Source organism: Mus musculus, chromosome 10, assembly GCF_000001635.26.
Source record: "Mus musculus strain C57BL/6J chromosome 10, GRCm38.p6 C57BL/6J".
Lineage (NCBI taxonomy): Eukaryota > Metazoa > Chordata > Mammalia > Rodentia > Muridae > Mus > Mus musculus.
Window position 1 is genome coordinate 29,783,817 of NC_000076.6, and position 21,726 is coordinate 29,805,542.

Here is a 21,726-nt window from a genome sequence, read left to right on the forward strand (position 1 = left end):
GTTGCCTGCATGTATGTATGTGTTCCACATTCCTGGTACCTAAAATAAAGTCAGAAAAGGGATTCTGAGCCCAGAAGCTGGAGTTACAGATGGTTGTAAACCCTCATGTGGATTTGAGGAATCAAACTTTTACAAAGAAAGCAACAAATGCTCTTAATCTCTGCACCAACACTCTAGCCCCTGAGGTAACAGTTTTGAAAAGGAAAACATTTAGATCTAGGGAGAGTTTAAATTGTTCTCACACAAATTCAGAAAGATCACAACTATCAAATCTAGTCTGACATACCCAACAAAGCTATTAGGACTGAAGGTGAAAGAAAAAACTTTCTATGAGATCTCAAAGAGCTATGAAAATCAAGTTGCTCCTGAAGATGATACTGGACAGACTAGTTTAGACTTAAAAGAAATGTGAATGCATTCAAGAGACAGACAGAGAGAGAGAGAGAGAGAGAGAGAGAGAGAGAGAGAGAGAGAGAGAGAATGGTTCTTTCTAAGACACTGGCTTAAAAGTGATAGGGACACCAACTCACCCATAAAACTTTTGACCCAAAATGTATCCTGTCAACAAGAATGAAGGTACATGGAGGGAGGGGAGCAGAGACTGTGAAAATGGCCAATAACTAGTACAACTTGAGACCCATCCTATAGACAAGCACCAGTCCCTGACATTATTAATGATAATGTGATATGCTTGCAGACAGGAGTCTAGCATGGCTGCCCTCTGAGAGGCTCCACCGAGCAGCTGACTCAGACAGATGCAGACAGACATACATGGCCAAACAGTGGATGGACCTTGGAGACTCTTATAGAAGAATAGTAGGAAGGATTGCAGCCTGTAGTGGATAGGAACTTCATAGGGAGACCAGCAAGGTCAACTAACCTAGGCCGTGGAGCTCTCAGAGACTGAATCACCAACCAAAGAGCATATATGGGCTGGATCTAGACCTCCCTGAACATATGTAGCAGATATGCAGCTTGGTCTTTATGTGAGTCCCAAATAACTGGAGCGGGGGCTATCCCAAAAGCTGTTGCCTGCCCATGGAATATTTTCTTCTGTGTGGCTTTTTGTCTGGCCTAGTGGTAGAGGATGTGCCTAGCCCCACAGTGACTTGATTGCTAGGGTTGAGGGGATATCCAGTGGGACCCCTCCCACTCAGAGGAGAAGGAAAGGAAGGATGGGGGAAGGACTGTGGGAGGGGGGACAATGGGGAAAAGGGCAATGAGAAAGACATAAGATGAATAAGTAAAAATAGAAAAAATATTGTTTTCACACAAAATGACACTTGTCTAACAACACAGAGCCTTCTATATCTAGGACAAAGGTGAGTGATATAAGTTCATGAGGTGATAGCCAGGTGTAGGGTGTCATCCCCAAATAAGCATATTGGAAGGGTAGTATTCACTGCATTCCCCAAAGACATAGCATATGTGTGTTTCATATATAAAACTCAATCCAAGTAAAAATACACACCAGAACACTTTCATGGTGAACACAAACATTTTAATACAGGGGTTTCACCATGACCTACAGATAGTGGTTTTTATAGAGGACATAGTGTAGAGAATGGAGCAGGGAGATTAATAAAAAGAAGTAGAATCTGGTTTTAAGCACGTTGAATATAGCCTTAGTCTCAGAATATACACATATATGTCATTGTTTCTGTAATTTTTGATGTTATTTTCTTTAATAATTTTTCAACAAGTTCATACATGAACACTGCGTCTACATCACTTTCTCCCCTCCCTCTCCCACTCCATGATATCTTCTGCAATGATTGTTACGTGTATTTATACATGTATATGGATATGTATACATATATGCACACATGTATATATAACCTATTGAGTCCACTTAGCTTTGCATATATGTACATACATCTAGGACTGACTACTTGGGATTAGATTTTGTGGGTGTTTGTTACTGGAAGAGCCTGGTGTTCCCTCCTCTATATGTACTGACCCTCCCAGTTCTTGGTTACTGGTGTCTAAAAGACTGCTAAAACAATGTAGACTATTGTCATATCATTGTTTGCCTCCCAGAATGTGAAGGGAAAGAGTTTGTGCAATTGTTAAATTGTAACATGGCTCCCTGACATTGAGGAGACCCAATGAGCATCTGATATTGTAAAAGCAACTTACCTCCTTTAATCCACTATATTTGTTTACAGCTAGAAGAGTCTGACTGGGATATGGCTATATTTTCAAAGTATTACTCACATATTATATAAACACAGGTGGCAGTGTTGTTGTGGCAGTGTAGTGTACACACACACACACACACACACACACACTCACACACGAACAATGAGATCATTAAACTTTCCACAATTACCCTTCCTTCTTTATACCCCTCATACTTTGGGTAATTTTTCCCCTTACTCCAGTTTAAATTTTATTTTGAATTCTGTTTCCCATTCTCATCCCAGTTTTATTGGATTCTTCTAATTATTTTTTCCCATTATTTGAGTCCTACCAGCTTCCACCCTGCATTTTGTGTTATCACATTTTCTGTCTGACTTGGAATTATATCTACACTCCACTGGTGATAGTTTTGTTCTTTACATAGGGGTAGGTGCCTAACAACAAATTGAAAATTACGAGTCAAGTTCCTAGATGTGGCATCCCATCTGCACAGAGTGAGGCCATGTGCAATGTAATCATAATTGCTATCAGTGATGAAAAGCAATCATTTTTCTAATTACTCAGTAATAAACTTTAATAAATGTTCTGGGGGAAAACAACAATGGACTCATTGACTGATGTTGGTCTCTGAACTCTGGCTCAGCAAACTGCACTAAATGGTACCTAATGACCTTGGGGAGTCAGCAATCCTCCAAGTGTACATAATTGACTCTTTTCGTGGAGCCCATTGCTCTCAAAGGTTTTGAAAAATGTTTTTCTCCTTTATTTATGCCTTATTCTTTGTGTTATCATTTGCCTTTCTATGAGATTCTGTGACCTGGCCACAATCTAAGATATAAAAATATGGGGCTACTGTGGATGTGTGGGTGCAAGGAAACAAAAGAAAATGTGCTAGAGCCAATGTCTGCCAATCAGAAATGGCAGAAATAGTGGGGGCAGGCAGGGGACTTGGGGTACAATAATCCTAAGCGCTGGGGACAGTTCCAGTTCAGGAAAGAATATGGACATGGTTGTTTAAGTGAGTTCTAATTCGGCCTGTCTCAAGAGTGTGCCAACGCGGTAAGAAATCTCACAAGGAGAGGAATGAAATCTATCTGTGTGGCCATCCTGGAACTGAGAGGTTCAGTTTCGACGGGATGGAGATTATGCTGGTGGCTTTGGCCTGCAGACACTGCAGTGAAGTACTCTTCCGTAGCTATCTTTTTACTTTATCAACTTTAAACACAGTGTGTATTGTCATTTCGTGAGAAAATCCTTTCTGCTAAAAATGAATACTTACAAAGCAACATTTCATATCTTTTCTCATCTGCAAGAAATTTGTCACATCTCTATATAAAATCCCTTGTTGCCTTCAAGTTTTTAAGAGGAAACACACAATTCTAGGGGCATGTTTGCTCTTGTCACTCAATTTTTTTTCACTTTAAAAACAATGTTTGTTTATTTTTGTATCTGAATATGCATGACTTTATTCTGGCTTCCTTTTCTTTCTCCCAAGATAGTCTGGAGAATCAGATATTGGCTCTCAGGAGGTTACCTCAAATTATTTTAGGAACGCAAGAAGAAAATGTTTGGCTAACTTTCTTTTGTTGATTTGCCCCAGCAAGTGGGTTTAGTAATAATTGCACCTTACAGTTCCAGCAAGAAGCTCAGTCCTTATGATGACAGGGACACACGAGAGGGAAAGGGATCAGGGTGTCTACTTTAAGTTTCTTGTCTTTTTCCACATGGCTGACTGTTCCTCTGCAATTTTTGTTTACCTGCTATGCTTATTTTCTGGAAACGTCAAAATGTTTTTATAAAGGTATTTTTCACAAAATAATACATTCATTAAATACTGCAGAAGCAAACATTTTCATGTTTTATTTCCCGGATGTAATATACTAAGGGATTATAGCTTTCTTGTTTCTTCCCACTTTGTTCTTGGAGAGCATCTAGAACAACATTAAGGAGTTGACATAACTATGGTAACATAGGAAAATACAGTATAAATGTGGTAGCCTATGCTACCTGCACTCATCTATATAGTTAATCATTAAATCATGTATTATTAGGTATTACTCAAGAGAAATATTCTAAGCTAAAAGTTTAAAATATTTTTTAAAAAATATGTAAGATATTTGTAATGCATTTAAAAATCCCTGAATTGTCAGTTTTGAGGGGATCCAGAACCCACATTTTTCATAATTTTTAAAATATTTTTTTATTTTATGAATGTTTGTCTGTATGCATGCATGCCTGCACCCCTTGAGTAGTGCCTACACAGACACTAAGAATTCCCGAGGACTGAAGTTACTGGCAGTTATGAGTCACCATGTAGGTTCCAGGTCCTCCAATAAGAATTTCCTGGGACCATGGTGACTGGCAGTCATGAGCCACCGTGTAGGTTCTGGGAACTGAATGCTGATCTTCTTAAGAACAAGTGCAGAGTCAGGAATTTGAAAAGAGATGTGTAGCAGTGGGGGAGGACGACTGGGGATAGCCACTAGGAAGTCCCAGATGCCATGGACCCATGAGGTTCCCAGGACCCAACAGAGAGGACATTAGCCAAAATACCCAACAAAAGGGAGAGAGAACCTGTAGAGACCATATCTATTGGATAGGTTCAGCCCCTGATTGAGGTATGGGGCCCCCCACCTATCTCAAAAATATTAGTCCAGAATACCTCCTGTCAAAAGCAAATGCAGGGACAAAGAGTGGAGCAGAGACTGAAGGAAAGGCCATCCAGAGACTCCCCCACCATCTTATCTGTAGACACCAAACCCAGATACTATTTCTGATGTCAAGAAGCTCTTGCTGACAGAGCCTGGTATAGCTGTCCCCTGAGAAGCTCTGCCAGAGCTTGACCAATACAGATGCTGATGCATGCAGCCAAACATCAGACTGAGCGAGGGGACCCCAATGGAGGAGTTAGGGGAAGAATTGAAGGAGCTGAAGAGGTTTGCAACACCATAGGAAGAACAGCAATATCAACCAACTAGACCCCACCCTCAACCCACCCCCGAAGCTCGCAGGAGCTTCACCAACGAAAGAGTACACAAGGATAGACCAATGGCTCCCTGTATATGTAGCAGAGGATTGCCTTATCGGGCATCACTGGGAGGGGAGACTCTTGGTCCTGTGGATGCTCAATGACCCAGCATAGGGGAAGGCTAGGGTGCTGAGGCAGGATTGGATGGGCAGTGGGGGACACCCTCATAGAAGCAGAGGGAGGGGAAGGGGATAGGGAGTTGTAGAGGGGAAACTGGGAAGGGGGATAACATTTGAAATGCAAATAGATAAAATAACCATTAAAATATGAGGAAAAAAATCCCAAGTGCTCTTAAACACTGAGCCATCTTTGTAGTCTGTGTCTGTAGTTTACAAAAGCTGTTTCTCCAAAGGTGGGAGCCTCTATTGCATGGGAGCCCTTTTTGGAGGAATCAGAGCTCTTCTCTGTCTTCGGAGACTCATCTGGATTTTATTGCCATTTCAAAATATGAAACAAAGCTACAGGTTATCTTCATCATCTTTTCCCCCAAAATATTCTGGGTAAGAGTTTTCCTCTCTAGATTTTTTTGGCTTGGAGATAGGCTGCTCTTTGGTGTGTCAATGCACTTATAAGACAGAGGACTTATGTTTGTTTCTTTGGTAGAGGTGTCTAGGTATTGGCAACAATGAACATGTGGTATTCTAATAGAAAGTTCTCCACACGAAAATAGGCAAACAAAACACAGCTTTTTCCTTTCTATTGGTGTAGAATGTATCTCATCTATAAGACAAATATCCCATCAATCAAAGATTACTTAAGTTTAAAATTTATGCTAGCAACAACTAGTAAGTTAAATTTCTAATAATGTATGTAGAAAATTAAAATGCTTTGTAGAAAATAGTATTTTAATATTCATCACAAGATATATTAATATAATTTTAACTTACTTCATAATAGAAAATATTAAATTCATTTACAGAGTAAAACAGATTCCAAATAACTTATAAAGTCTAATAATGATTATGTTAAGAGAAAATTGTTCTAATATCAACAATAACATTAGAATATATAATAAATGTATGCATATATGGACTTTTACATACACATATATTCATATGTGAATATACATACACTATTCATTGCAAACATACTGAAAACTGTGACATTATTGCTACCTCGTACAGTGTGCTATTCCATTCACATCTAGTTCTATACATCTTGCATATTTTTGCAAGAAGCAACATTACTTAGAAAAATGAAAAAATCTCTAACAAATTTTTACTTTTAAAAACTGTGACTTATATTATTACTGCAGAAAAGGCTTAGTGTGCTTTTATATGGCTTAGTCATACAGTGCACACTTGGTCTACAATACATGTCTGATCCTACATGTATGAGGGCCTGTATGAGAAGTCCTAGCCCTCCAGTGAAAAGCGAGGCATGGTGATCCACGCCTGCAATACCAGTGCTGAGGGATGCTATGTGGATGCTTGAAGTTTGTTGGCCATTGTGGAAGTTGGCCAATGAGCTTTAAGATTAGTGAGAGACCCCATCTCCAAAAAATAAACGTGAAAAACAAGGAAGCCCTGCAGTGCCAACCTCTGACCTCCAGTGAACATGCATGGTTTTTCATGTGTCTGCCTGTACACTAGCATGTACTTACACCAAACAACCAACCACACACCACAAAGGAGGAAAGAGAAAAGGGGGTTGGGCACTAAAAATTAAAATTAGGGGTTTTTTAACATTATGAAAACAGTTGATTTGCATTGTGAATGAAATTACATTCTTGTGGTATGCTGCTAGAGTTTTCATTATTAAATTTTTGAAGCCATTGTAATGGAATGCAGACCCACTTCACCCTCAAAGAAGCAACCACTTGTACCCATTGAAAGTAGAATCTTGTGGTGATGGAAAATGGTATTTCAGATAAAGAGTCTTGGTTAAAAAGAGGAAAAGAAATACTGGACAGGCTAAGGCAAGAGGCAGACATGGTGACAGAAGGGAGGAAGGAAAGGCAAATTTCAACAGCTGTTTTGCTTATCTGAAAGTTTTAGTTTGAATCTTGTTCACATTCCAGGTGACTAGCTAATAAAAATAATTTAAGCTTTAAGAAAAACAAGGATAATTTATAATGTGAAAACTGCAGTCTGGCACTTGTTAGCAGAGAAACAAGGTCCCTGAAAATTCCTTTGGGGAACAAAACTACAGGAGATGTACAATTTAATAACCACTCCCCCTTCTCCACATCTTATCACATCCCCAGAAACCCTGCTGTCAGCCCCAAATCAGAATCAACACCTCAAATAAAAAATTATAAAACTTGTTCTGTTGTTAAGCTTTCCATATTGTTCCTCAAGTGAGTTTACCTTTTACCTCTTTATAAATACTTTATTTGTTTTCAATAAAATTATTGCTTCCACAAATCTATAGTTAAAGGGCTCTGGTTATATAGAAATAATTCTACTTTCTTTTCTTTTGAAACAAGGTTTCATGTATCCCAGGCTGGTCTTGACCAAGTAATTCTATTTTTGTACTAGAATATCTTCACGGTTCAAAATTATATTTTTGTTGGAAACATTGCCTCTTTAACCCCTCAAAAGTGCAAATTTTAATATTGTTTCATCCCCACTAAATTAGTATGCTAAATGAAAAGCTACTGTCATCTAACATATTGCAGAAAATAAACATGAACGTAGAGATTAATAACAAAAATCATAGCAGCAGCTTCATGGCAGTGTGATGCTTAAAATGAACTTACATTCTCTTCTGCCTTGCGGATACACAGTTTGTTCTTTTTCAATGGCTTCCAGCCACATGTCTTATATAACATAGATCCTCGAGGGGGAAAGCAGATTTTTATCCTCTGAACTACATCTATAAGGAGGGAGTTAAAAGTGCTGATTAAGCAAGCGTTGTCGGTTCAGTCTGTCTACTTCACATTTGTGTCTAAGTCACCATGGAACAAATGTTTAACTATTGAGGGGATTGTCTCAGTGTTTTAAAGACACTTGGATTTTTGCCCATGGGCATTGCTGAAGGTGCATTATGTGACAGACATGGCTAGGTTATGGGTTTCCTGGGAGAACTGCTGAGGGAGAATTTACTCTGTTATTGAAGAGAAGAACTCCCAGCTAGTTTCTTTGGGGTGGGGGTGGGGGGCGGTGAGCTTTCATGAGTAGGCAACTTTGTCTCTGCAACCTCAGTTTCTGAGTTTAAACTGAGAAGCTGAAGGTCAAGTCACAAGAGTGGTTAAGTATATGCTCTTTCTGTCTAGCCACCTCTCCAGCCTCTATTTGCCTGTTAATCCAACACATGTATCTTAAAACAAGTTAATTTTTTCATCCATGCTATGATGTAGTTACTGGTAGATAATTCACTGAATGTCTTGACGTTCAACACTGAAACGAAAATATCTTTTACCTAAAGTTGGCTCAACTCATAATTAACAATATCTGAAAAAACATCAGGCCTCAATGAATGAACCCAGATTCTCCTGCATTTTCCTTAACACTTTCATATTCTTACTGAGTAATGAAAGGATAAAATTATGTATGAAATATGATTTAAAACATTGAAGTAGAAATCGTTGGTAGAGATGATAAAGACAGATTGCATACATGTACAAAATTGTCAAATAATAAATAAAAGATGTTTTCAGAAATAGGTGGAAGAGTAAAAACTAAAACTTTCAAACCCTATATAATATCATCTTACTAATATGGAATGTATATATTAATGTCTAAACATTGTCCTAAGTTTAAAATGTCTAATGTTCTTAAATTTTTATAATGTAACAGCAAAAATAACTTTCAGTGTTAGACATTATTTTCTGTATTCAGTACATTTGTAGAATTGCTCTGAGTTACCAGATAAAAAGGAACATAATCAGTCTAACCTTGAACAATCCACCAATGTTCTGTTATGAAACTAAATTTCCTTCAGACTTAGTGTCCAGAAAAATATGACATGGAGCTAGGGAAAAATCCCTGAAGAAGGCTTCCACCTGAAAAAATTCAAAATTTAAAATATTATTCCTTCAATCAGCTAGGTTTTGTCCACTGGAATCAACAATACTATGTATATGTATACTAGATATACTATATGTGTGTGTGTGTTCCTCACATACATATGTGCATATCTAAAGACACATATGTGAACTCATGTTTTCACATATGTACATTATATGCACATACATTTCTAGGGAACTACATTTGGCAGTAGAGACAGGAAAATAATGACCTGTTTAGAATGTATGGATAGTGGAGACACGACAATGGCAGGACTCGAAGGGCTGACAACTTCTTTAAGAAATTGTCTTTAAAAAAAAGAAAAGAAGTAAGTGGCAGTTGCATTCCCACAGAACTTCTAAAGAAATAGTATTTTACCTCATGTGGCACATGACTGTCCTACGGAAGCTCTAAATGGTTATTTCAAATCGTTGCCTTCTAATTTTATAGTACAATGCTGTATAAAAAGTGAGTGTGCATGTACTGAGGGAAACGGGCACACAACAGATCATCTATTGATGTCTATGACACTACTAAACATGTGGGAAGTAAAATATAAGTAAAACATATTTTGATTATATTTTTTGAAAATTATTATTAGTTTTTTAACCTGATGATTTAGTCTGTTGAGCTGTTTTGGTGAGCTAAGAAGTCTCCTGATTTGTTATTGTGGTGCTGGTGGTGGTGGTTGTTGTTTTGAGCCATAACTATCTTCAAATTGCTTAGCAATATCACTAAATACCACATTGCTTGTCTTAGTGATTTTTGACAAGGGATCACTAGATAAGCTCCTCAGACATCATTAGAAATCACTGTGTAAAGATAAGAATCAAGTGCTAGGCAGTGGCATTCCCTTTAAATGCAAAAGTTAGACACTATTACTTTATTAGTGCACATGGTTATAGTCACTATTGTCTTCCTTTTGTATTTGGTATTTGATTTATTAATTAGGAGTAAAGCAATTCTATTCTCCTGGGTCAGGAATTGGATTTTGATTGGTGCCATACTGAACCATTGGTGGGAGTCAATAGAAGCATAAATGCTGATCACACCACTGAGCTTAGACAGAAAGTACCTTTGTTTTTGTCCATGCTATTAATAACCCATGAAATGAATATACGTTTAGGATGGTTTGGTGACTGACACCTCGTTAAGATATCAGGATCATGTCGTTTGAAATATGTTTAATAGCACAAGACAAAAGTGAGAAAATACACTGAAGATGAAAAAAGGAGGAAGAAGTACTTTTTTAATCTAATAAGTGAAGATGAAATATTGGCATAAATTGCCTTTGCAATAAGGATATTCAGTGTTGCTGGGGAGTCTTAACTATAACTTAGATCTTAGAAAATGAATATAATCAATGTATTCCACAAATACTACCATTAGCCATGCAAACTGTTATGTTACATTTTTATCTCCTTACTTCTCAAATGCTTCAACACTGGCAACACACCACACAGTTTCAGTGAACCGGCTGGGTTGATGGACAGAAGAGACAGCCAGCCCTCATTAAATCAAATCACTATTGCTGGAAAAAGTTTTCCTTTAATAGATAAGAATAGCGTTAACTTAATAGCTAAACAATAGGTGGGGTAATTTCCAATAACTACAACTAAAGATAAAACGTCAGTTTATACCTTCCCAGTGACAATTTTGTAATGGAATTCTGACTCAAAACTGGGCTTCCTATACAGTGTGTTATATTATAAGAACAGGTCTCAAAGTCCATGCTTCTAGCTGATGTACAACATGTAGTAAATATTTGAAGAAACATTTAAGACCAAGTTGAAAAAGGAAAAAAAAAAAAAGTCTTGCTTATGTGCAATTAAACTGTTCAGTCCCTGTTCTGTGATTACAATGCAATTTGACACCACATGTGGAAAGATCTACTTGGGGGATGGGGACTTGAGAGCTGTCAGGGGACTTACTCCTTTGGCAGTGATTAACAGTTAGGTAATGAGGGTCTGCTGTGTGGGGGTGAAAAATCCAAAATTGTATCAAATGGTTAGCTGCTCTTTTAGTGACCCCAAAGTGCATAGTGGTCCTAGAACTGAGAAGTTTAATATGTGTTTGAGTAGGGAGGGGGAGGGAGAGAGAGAGGGAGCGGGGGAGAGATTTTAGAAGTTTATATTTTATTAAGGTTTTTCTCCCATACCTCATCACCACAAAACATTCTATACTATTATTTCTTGATAGCTAAAACAAAACCAGTCCAATAATCAAAGAAAAAAAATGAAGTTTACTAATTTGTTTAAATTGTTAACAAACCACCATTTTTAACTGGGAAAAAAATACAACTTTGAAGAGGAAATATATTATTTAAATGTAGTACTAAAATAGCCTCATTGTAGATTCAAGTGTCTTATGAATTGTTTAATTTGTTGGTCAGATTTGCATTACAATGCATTATCTCAGATGTATGTAACGCAGCAGAAATAAATAACCTAACTCATTGGGAAAACTCTGAAGGGGGAAGAATGAACTCCATACTGCAGTGTGGATATTTTCATTGGATTGAAATGAGCCTGGTCTGAGATATGTAGAAACTGTGCCCATAATGGCTGTGTTCTTTTCCTTACCTGTGTACTCAGAACTGTCTCCTGCGGGGAGGGGATACCTGGGCACCCATGCTGTTATCTGTCAAATAGTCTTGTGACATCACTTAGCTTTCATTCCTTGTAATAAGAATAGAGCAACAGCTCCCGCTTACAGTTCCTGTGAAGGTCAAAAGAAGCTATACATAAGAAAGATGGCTGACACTTAAGAAAGCACTCATACGTACTGAGAATGTTTCTTTAATTTCCTCGTTTTCAATGGAGAATAGCTTCAGTTTTATGGTTTTCCAAATTTGAAGCAGGATACACACTTGTGATAATGTATTTACCCTCCATATGATGATATGCAACCTACTCATACTAGTATTATTGTTATATTTTAATTTAATAGCCTCAACTGCAACAAATCAAAATATTAATAATAATGAACATAATAATCGATCCATAAGCATGACAGTCCTCTAGGTTATTCTGTTAAAACAGCTGCCTCTAAGTGAAATTTACTGTACATCTTAACAACATAAAATGCTAGTGATTAAACTACAAGACTTGCACATAGCTCTTGAAATCCCAGAAAATATCCTGCGTGGGTTTCGGTGTAAATCATCTGGAAAGTTGCTTTGGTAATACAAAGACAGAGCAAAAAAATGGCTGAAGCCAAGAAAGGCAGTGTGTAAACATGAGTCTGTTGTTCTCTGGAGTAATGAGAAAGTGAATGAAACCTCCATCCATGGACTCCCTGTACATGTGTACTGGGGGGTATTCAACCCGGGTAATTAGTTTCCTTTTCAGTAATATTGAAGAACAGAAAGAAGAAAAGCATATACACATTCAAACACTCGTCCTTTTTCCTCATGTATATAGACTTCTATATACATATATGCACACATGTGCATATAAAGTATATCTACACACATATATTTGTGTATAATATATTATACATAATATATATTTATTTTTATATAAGTAATACAATACATATATATTAGTTCATCTACTGATTAACTAAAGCATATTTTAGATTATTGCCCAAAGAGAAGAAAATAAAATCTACTTTGAAAAGAGGTTTTAAATCTCTGTATGTTACATAGTACTCTTTCTCTAACCAGATGTTGTATCATCTAGTCTATATACTGTCTCGGTCATGCATCATGAAATTCAAGATCACAAAAAATATATATTTGGAAGATGTGGAAGTCAGTAAAGTGTTTGCTATGTAAACAGTAGAACAGAGCACACACCTAAAAAAAAAGTTGATCATGACTCTCCAACCCCTGCTTATAAGCTCAGGGTTGGAGAGTCAGAGACAGGCAGGTTGTACGGCCTTTCTGACCAGTGATCTTTCCTATTCAGCTGAGCTCTGAGCAAGTGGCAGAGGCTATATTAAAAAATAAGGCAAATGGGTCTGAAGAAGTGGATCAGTTTTTAAAAGTACATTCTCATAGAGAACCAGGGTTTGGTTCCTAACATTCACATGAAGAGTCTCACAGCCTTCTGTAACTCTAGTTCTGAAGGGAACAAATACCATCCTCTGGCCTTTGTGGATATGCACGTGTGAAGACACTCACACATACACATAAAATAAAATTTTAAAATCTTCTAAAAACTAATGTGGATAGTGTATTGGCTAGTTTTGTGTCAACTTGACACAGCTGGGGTTATCACAGAGAAAGGAGCTTCAGTTGAGGAAATGCCTCCATGAGATCCAACTCTAAGGCATTTTCTCAATTAGTGATCAAGGGGGAAAGGCCCCTTGTGGGTGGGACCATCTCTGGGCTGGTAGTCTTGGGTTCTATAAGAGAGCAGGCTGAGCAAGCCAGGGGAGGCAAGCCAGTAAAGAACATCCCTCCATGGCCTCTGCATCAGCTCCTGCTTTCTGACCTGCTTGAGTTCCAGTCCTGCATCCTTTGGTGATCAACAGCAGTATGGAAATGTAAGCCGAATAAACCCTTTCCTCCCCAACTTGCTTCTTGGTCATGATGTTTGTGCAGGAATAGAAACCCTGACTAAGACAAATTGGTACCAGCAGAGTGGGGTATTCCTGCGATAACCTGACCATGTTTTGGGGAGGTCTGTGGAAGGACTTTGGAACTTTGGGCTTGAAGATCCATTCGTTGTTAAGAGCTCTGTCAGATGTTTTGTAGGAGCTTGGAAGATAATGTTGAGAACAGTGCAGAAGATGGAGGCCTGGCTTGTGAAATTTCAGAGGGAAAATTAAAGACTCTTTTCAGGGCCATTGCTGTTTTGATTGTGAAGATTCTGTAGTTCTGGTTAGCTGGGACTGAAGAATCAGCTGTGATTAACAAGATACCAGAACTACTAAAGCAAAAACTTTGCATTACTGGGACTATTGATGCTGGTTAGCTGGAGCTAAGAAATTAGCGGTGATTAAGAAGAGACCAGCATCATTGAGGTGACATCTTCTGGGAAGTGTTTTCTGAGAGCACAGTGGCTGTGTTCCAGATATAGCCAAAGTTGTACCTTGTGCTGTGGCTGGACTTGGTAATGTGTAAGGGTCACCCAGGTGGTACTGGTTTTGAAGGCATGAAGTTGTTGAGCAGAGCAGCTGAGGCTTGGCACTGTGAGAGGCCATGGAAGGCCATTGGTGAAAGTCCAGCCTCAGTTGCAATTGATTCCCCAGGACTGAAGGGGTCATGCAGTGTTTTGGGAGATGCCAGTACCATGAGATGACCACCAAGAGCAGCAGCAGCAGTGGAGTACAGGCATCTGGAGCCTAGAGGATGACGCGTGTGCTACAAAGGGCATGGCTGGAGAAGTGACCCAAGCCCTTGGAGGAGCCCAGAAGATCGTAAGTTGGATCCCAGACATTGGACGGTTGGAGATTGACTTTTGCTTTTGATTGTGACTGTGCCCTGATATTTTCCCTCTTGAAGGAAGAAACTGTTTTAGTGGAGCCCACAGTTAAGAGACTTTTAATTGTAAAAAGACTTTGGATTTTAAAAGAGATGGATATTTTAAAGAGATTGAAATTTTAAGAATATGTAAAGACTGTGGGACTTTTAAAGTTATTTAGATCTTGGGGATGAATAAGAATGTAAGGGTTGAGGCTTACTAGTGATGTTTGTGTGTCAAGTTGACAAGGGGTCAATTGTATTGGCTAGTTTTGTGTCAACTTGACACAGCTGGGGTTATCACAGAGAAAGGAGCTTCAGTTGAGGAAATGCCTCCATGAGATCCAACTCTAAGGCATTTTCTCAATTAGTGATCAAGGGGGAAAGGCCCCTTGTGGGTGGGACCATCTCTGGGCTGGTAGTCTTGGGTTCTATAAGAGAGCAGGCTGAGCAAGCCAGGGGAGGCAAGCCAGTAAAGAACATCCCTCCATGGCCTCTGCATCAGCTCCTGCTTTCTGACCTGCTTGAGTTCCAGTCCTGCATCCTTTGGTGATCAACAGCAGTATGGAAATGTAAGCCGAATAAACCCTTTCCTCCCCAACTTGCTTCTTGGTCATGATGTTTGTGCAGGAATAGAAACCCTGACTAAGACAGATAGTGAATGAGGAAGATATCCAAAGAAAACACACACACACACATTTACTCCCAAATTACAATTATATTTTTGTTTCTAGTATTCTTCGGTTAAATAGTGAAGTATTATCACTGTGGTAATCAGTATTTTGAGTTACACAATATTTATTATACTTCCAGTTGGATCCAATACAAAATTATGGACTTACTTTACTTCATATCATAAATTATAAAAAAGCAGGTGTATTATATCAACATAATAAATGGTCTTATTCTCTGACTATGCTCCACGTACTCTACATTAGCGTGGATTTAAGCTATAAAACAGAAACAATGACACTACCAGTTGCTTTTCACCTAAATCCTTAACTGCATCATTAGTCTTAGCACAGGGTTTTACATGAAGCCTAATGGAGACAACTCAAAATTAGCTCAGATTATTTAACTCTCTTTTCTTTGCATGTGGTGGTCTTCAGCTTTTCAATCAAAGTTTTGAAAAGGATAATGCAGAAATTTGGGTCATTATCATGCCTCAGTTGTCTTCATGATATATCAGCAAGCATTGCAAGGGGAAAACTCTTAAACGTGAAATTATTTTAGGAAGAATAAATAATGAGCTAGTTGGTGTCTCCTAAACATTAGGGTGGTCATTTTAAAGTAGGAGAGAAGTTGATGCAAACTGCCCTACGATTTACTGACTACTGAATTAACTGGAAAAGTGGGGCAGTTGAATTTTGATAGGTAGCATATAAATTTTCATATTCAATCCTTAACTCTCATGATCACAACCATTTCCATACTTGTGATCATTGAGGTGAAAGTTCTTCACAACTCTGGCCTTGAAAGTCAACACTGTTTTCCTCAACTAGATTGCTGGTAGCTTCCATTGATTTAAGGATGGCTCATCTGTAGTGAGGAAACCAAGGCTTGTGTACCCACCAAATCTATCTGTGCTTCTGCAACAATATAAATATAAATATAAATGAAATAGAAAATAAATAGAAATAGAAATAGAAATAGAAATAGAAATAGAAATAGGAATACCCAAAGTCCTTGTTAGAAAGTTCCACCCACAGTGCAACCTGGTGGTACAGAACTGAACATCCCAGAGTTCAAATCCTGGCTACTCTGGAGACTACGTCAGCAGGACTTCAAGTTCAAGGTCTTTCTAGAACACAATTTTGAGTTCATCTTCTGCATAGGCCACTGAGTCAAATGCTGTCCCAAGCAAAAGAGCTCATGGGGGTAAAGGTCAGCAAGGCTCCTGTTTCCATCCCTAATGCTGTGAAAATTCATTCCCACAAGTGTTTCATATAAAAATCATGACCGTCAACTAATGTAGATTTGTTGTTCCATATTATGTGAGATAGTCAATGCAATATGATGTTCTTGATGTCCATATGCTTGCTTAACTGGTTTTTAGAATAAAAGAGACAAGAGACCAGGGATAATTTCAGAAAATTATTACTACAGAACTATGACACAGCATTTTAGGTAATAATTTATTTTGATCCTTAGTTGAGAAAACAGTGTCCCAAATCATATCAGTAGTAGTATTTAATCTAGTAAGAGGTCAAAGAAATATTAATATTTGGCCTCTATTGAGCATATTAATGGAGTTGTAATAGCAATGTTTTCAAAGAGAAATAATTCTAAGTATATGTTAAAAAAAAGAACAGGTAAGCAGTTTGGGCTCAGCAAAAGATAGGTGAAAGCAAATGAGCAGACCTTCCATTACTGAGAGTGAACGTGGGTCTATCTTATGGTGTCCTGCTGTAATCTAGGTGCTATGTCCACAGAAACTCCATGTCAGTGTTTGCAAGAAGTTAATATTGCTCAATTCATCTTAGTCAGAAAGTTCTAGCCGCTGAGTTTTAAATACAGCTACCTGATAGACTTTATGTTTATAAAATGAATTTATACATTTTAAAATTATGTTAACTTGGCGAGATGTTCCTGGTAACACTTTGTACTTCATTTGAATCAGTCACTGGAATAATGATTATAACAAGGGTAGCAAATATTATATTACTAATTACTTTATACATCTGATTTTTATCACTCAGTTCTCCCTATCTATTATTTTCTTTGCTGTAAACTCCATAATGCATTTATGACCTGGTGTGCGTCTTTGTTACAACTCTAAATTACAAATGATTACAAATTATATTGGTGGTATTGATGAATAAAATAAAAAGCTGAACTGTAAAATGACTTGTAATTATTGCAAAAATTACAAAATTTACCTATATGCAGTAATCTCAGAAATGCCATTGTATTCACAGAAAATAAGTGAATTCGGGGTCTGAAAGGGTAAGCAGATTCTGTAATATCTCAAAAATATCTCACTTATCCCACATCTTGTGACAAGCTCAGCATGTTCCAAACATGATGGTCAATAGAGGAAGTGTAAAAGGCAATCAAAATAATGTTCTTTACCTCAAAAAAATTTCAGTCTACCAAAAACTGTAGCGAAACAAATGAGCACCAACCCCTCAAAAGGATGTTTCATAAAAATATGCAAAATGATAACGTTGCCTTTCTGCTTATATGTTGGTCATTTACCTAGAGAACAGATTCAAGGCACCATGTTATCCCTGAGACCAGAGCAGATCCCAGAGGCACAATGTTCAGACTCCTACTTATAGAACAGCCAGGAGCATACACTTCAGTCCTTGCACTGAAGCATTCAAGGTTTGGCATTTTGGGATATTTGATCCCGTGTAAGGTGGAGATGCCAAATTCCCTGAAGTTCATTTTGTCTGAACAGTTCAGGTGTGTATCTCATTATACTTCCCTCCAGCTAAACAGCAAAGAATTTATTTTCAAGACTAGTTTGACAGTAGAGAGCTCTGTGATCGTCTCTAAGTTTGCAAAATTGCATTATTAGATTTTGTTTATGTAACTTACATACTACATAAAGATATTGGAAGGATTATTTAACATTTGTGAGGTGCTCCTGGTTCAGTGGTTAAAGGAATTGGTGAGTGCAAAGTACCCTGGCAGAACCTAGTCACCTGTGAATTCTCTCGAATTCTCACAGACTCATTGCCACTGAGAAGAGATGCCTTGTAGGAGAGTAGATTTTCTCATGGTTTCCTTCTGCCACAAGAGGAGGAAGAATGCTGCATTTCAAGGGGGAAATATTACCACATTGCTTGTTCTTGAGATCTCTCCAGAAGAAATACCACAAAAATGCTTTCTTTTACCATTCAGACTGAATTCTTTGTGAATATATATCAGCACAGCTCATATGGTCAGTATATTGTTCTTTTGGAATCCATGGAGTCTCTTTACTTGGTAGAGGAAGTGGTCGGAATGAATATGAAAAGTAAATTCACTGGAAAAATTCTGTGTAATACTGCTCTCATTTACAAGGTGAGGAAAAGGTTATTCAAAAGAATAACAAAGTAATAGTGATTTAAAAATAACAAGAACTATATTTACTGTTTAAAGGCTGATGGTGGTAATTTACACCTTAGTTCTGGAAGACCATTTTTTCGCAAAAAAATGACAATTTGACAAGATAGTAGTTATTTGCCCTTCCCTTCTCTGTGCATGAGCAATACTTCAATAAATTAAACATAGTAAAAGAATAAAAATAGTAAAATCATTCATTAAAAAGGATCATGTAGAGTAATGGTATTCTAAAATAATCAAACCTACTTATTTTGAACATTACTGCATTGCTTGGCGATTAGAACGGGCTGTCAGCGGACAAAAGTCAATGAGAAGCAGATTGTCTCTTTGCACCTGAATCCACACTCTAGCATTAGACTTAACTAGCATATGGGAGGAAGTTGCTTCATATCTCAATACTCAGCTTCTCAGTATAGCAGATATAGAAAACATCATCATCTGCTGTGGACTGAATGTAGATAATGTTTCCTAGAGATAATGTTTCCTATATGTAAAGCTTTGGTCTCCAGAGTAGTTGTGTAGGGAAATGATGTAGCTCTTGAAGACATGGAGCCTAATGGAGATCCTTGGCTCATTGAAGGTCTTTGAAGGGCACTATTAGACTTTGTCTTTCTGCTTCTTGGTTGACCCTTATTCCGATACAGGAAGTGATATGCCATTCCATCCAGTGCTACTGCCTAGTCTCCAATTTGATCCACTGGCACTATCAACCAAAGTAATACCACCTCATATTACATTAAATATTCTAATACAGTGAGGCCAAGTTGACTAATACTTTTTCCAAACTTACCATTTGTTGGAAGGATTAACACAAAGTAAATTTTGTGTGGGTATTGTCTTACTGCCTATAACTAACTATGCTGCTGCTGTTGGAGATGACACAACGTGCTTATTGAGGATCTTAAGCTCCACATGGGGAAACAAACAAACCCCCAAATGGATTTTGAAGATCAGAGATAAGAGAATGAATTATAAACCATTAATTTAATTTAATGACCGGGACTATAGGCTTGGGACTTTGCAATTACTAATAGTGAAATTCTACAAAAGCAAACTCTCAAAATGCCCACTTGTATATATTATCAAAATCTATCAGAAAGTATTGATTTCTATTAGCCTCACAAAATCTTAATATTTGGTTTTGATTTTTAACTGAATTTTCGCTTTATCTTCCTTACCAGTCAGTAATCTCTTAACTATAAACAATATGATAGTAATAATATATTGAAATATGGTCTCTCTTCTTAACCATGTATTCCATGACTAACTAAAGAGAGTTCACAGAAGTAAAAGGTCTAGATTGTATTGAGCATCAGTGCTTATCAGTGAAAGTGCTTCAAGCTGAACAGAGAATGTGAAGCACCTAAAGTCTCTCTCATGGGATGGGTGATGCCACATCACAGAATTTCCTGGGTTTTCTTTCAATGAGATGGCCCTTTCCATGTGTGTGTGTGTGTGTGTGTGTGTGTGTGTGTGTGTGTGTGTGTGTGTGTGTATTTGTGTTTAAGTGTCTGTGAGTGTATGTGCGTATGTATGTGTATCTGTGTATGTTGTATGTTTGTATGTGTATTTCTGAACGAATGTGTGCATGTGTTTGTGTGTGTGTTTGTGTGTATGTATGTATGTATGTATGTATGTATGTATGTATATTTGTATGTATCCATATGTGTATCTGTAGGGTATGTACTTGGTGTGTGTTGTATATTTGTGTATGTATGTCTCCATGTGTGTCTATGTGTGTATGCATGTATATGTATGTGCATATGCGTATCTGTATGGTGTGTACTTGACTTTGAGCATTTATTGTTAATTACAAAGACAAATGACAAGTTTTAACTTCCTCCTCGATCCATGTTACTAAAATTTCTGTTTGGGATAGCAAGTTAAGCTAATCCTTTCTAACTGGAGCTGTGTCAGTGCTGCCACCTACAGGAAGAAATGGAAGCAGAACAGTGAGCCGTCCACGTGAGCTTCCTTCTTCCAGACACTTCTTCCTTCCTGACAAGAACCTCATAGTGGAAGTCTGTAGGAAATGTAAATGTATTGAAAATGATGACACAAACTCACACACATAACACACTTTCATCATATGCACACAAGGGGCCAAACTGTGACTGGCAGGGTGTTGCATGAAAACAGAATTATGGGTTTATCCATTGAGATGAAGTGGGAAACCTTGTATGTAACAAAGTTATGGAGCATGACACAGAGCTGCATTTCTACTTGAAGTTCCAATAGCAACTTACCAGCCCCTCCCACAAGGCTCTTCCTTCACAATGACACATGAAACATAACCCGAGACTGGTCCATACACCATAAGAGTTCTCATCTGGGGTGATAATTTTTAGAGTACTTGTGTTGTTGGGGTTTTTGTTTTTGGTTTTTTGTTTTTGTTTGTTTGTTTGTTTTTTCTGCTATCTTCAGCCTCTTACTTGACCTCCTGACTTGCAGTGACCTGACTTTGTTTTAAACCTCCAATTGCAATATTATCATTCAGTTCTGAACTTTTCATTCCATTTCCAGTCTCACCTTTGCCTTATCAAACTTGTGATATTTCTCCTGCCACTACTGTGACATCCATTGTTAGTGTACAGAACATTCTACTGGCCTGCCCTCAGGCACCAGCAATTAATTGCTTAAGTCATCACCTGCTGTTGTCTCCACGTGTGCTCCCCTGTGTGTGTGTGTGTGTGTGTGTGTGTGTGTGTGTGTGTGTGTGTGTGTGTGTGAGAGAGAGAGAGAGAGAGAGAGAGAGAGAGAGAGAGAGAGAGACTCTGTCTCTCTGTCTCTTTCCCTGTCTGTCTCTGTTTCTGTCTCTCTGTGCCTCTGTGCCTCTGTCTCTGTCTCTGTCTATCTCTATCTCTCTCTCTGTCTCTGTCTGTCTCTCTCTTTTCCCTCCCCTCTCTCCCCAGCATTCTTCTATCTGTTCTCTACCTCCCTTTTCTCATTCCTCGTGGTTCTGCCCCTGTCTGTTTGCTGTCTGCTGTCTGTTTGTCTCCATGTCCACTCGTCTGGCTCTACTGGTTTCCCAGATCCTCACTCCTTTCCCTTCCCCGAGTAAACCCCTTTATATCAGATCTGCATGGCACAGTTACTCAGGCACACATCTTCCAGGAGGCACTAGCCCTCTCACCATATTATAT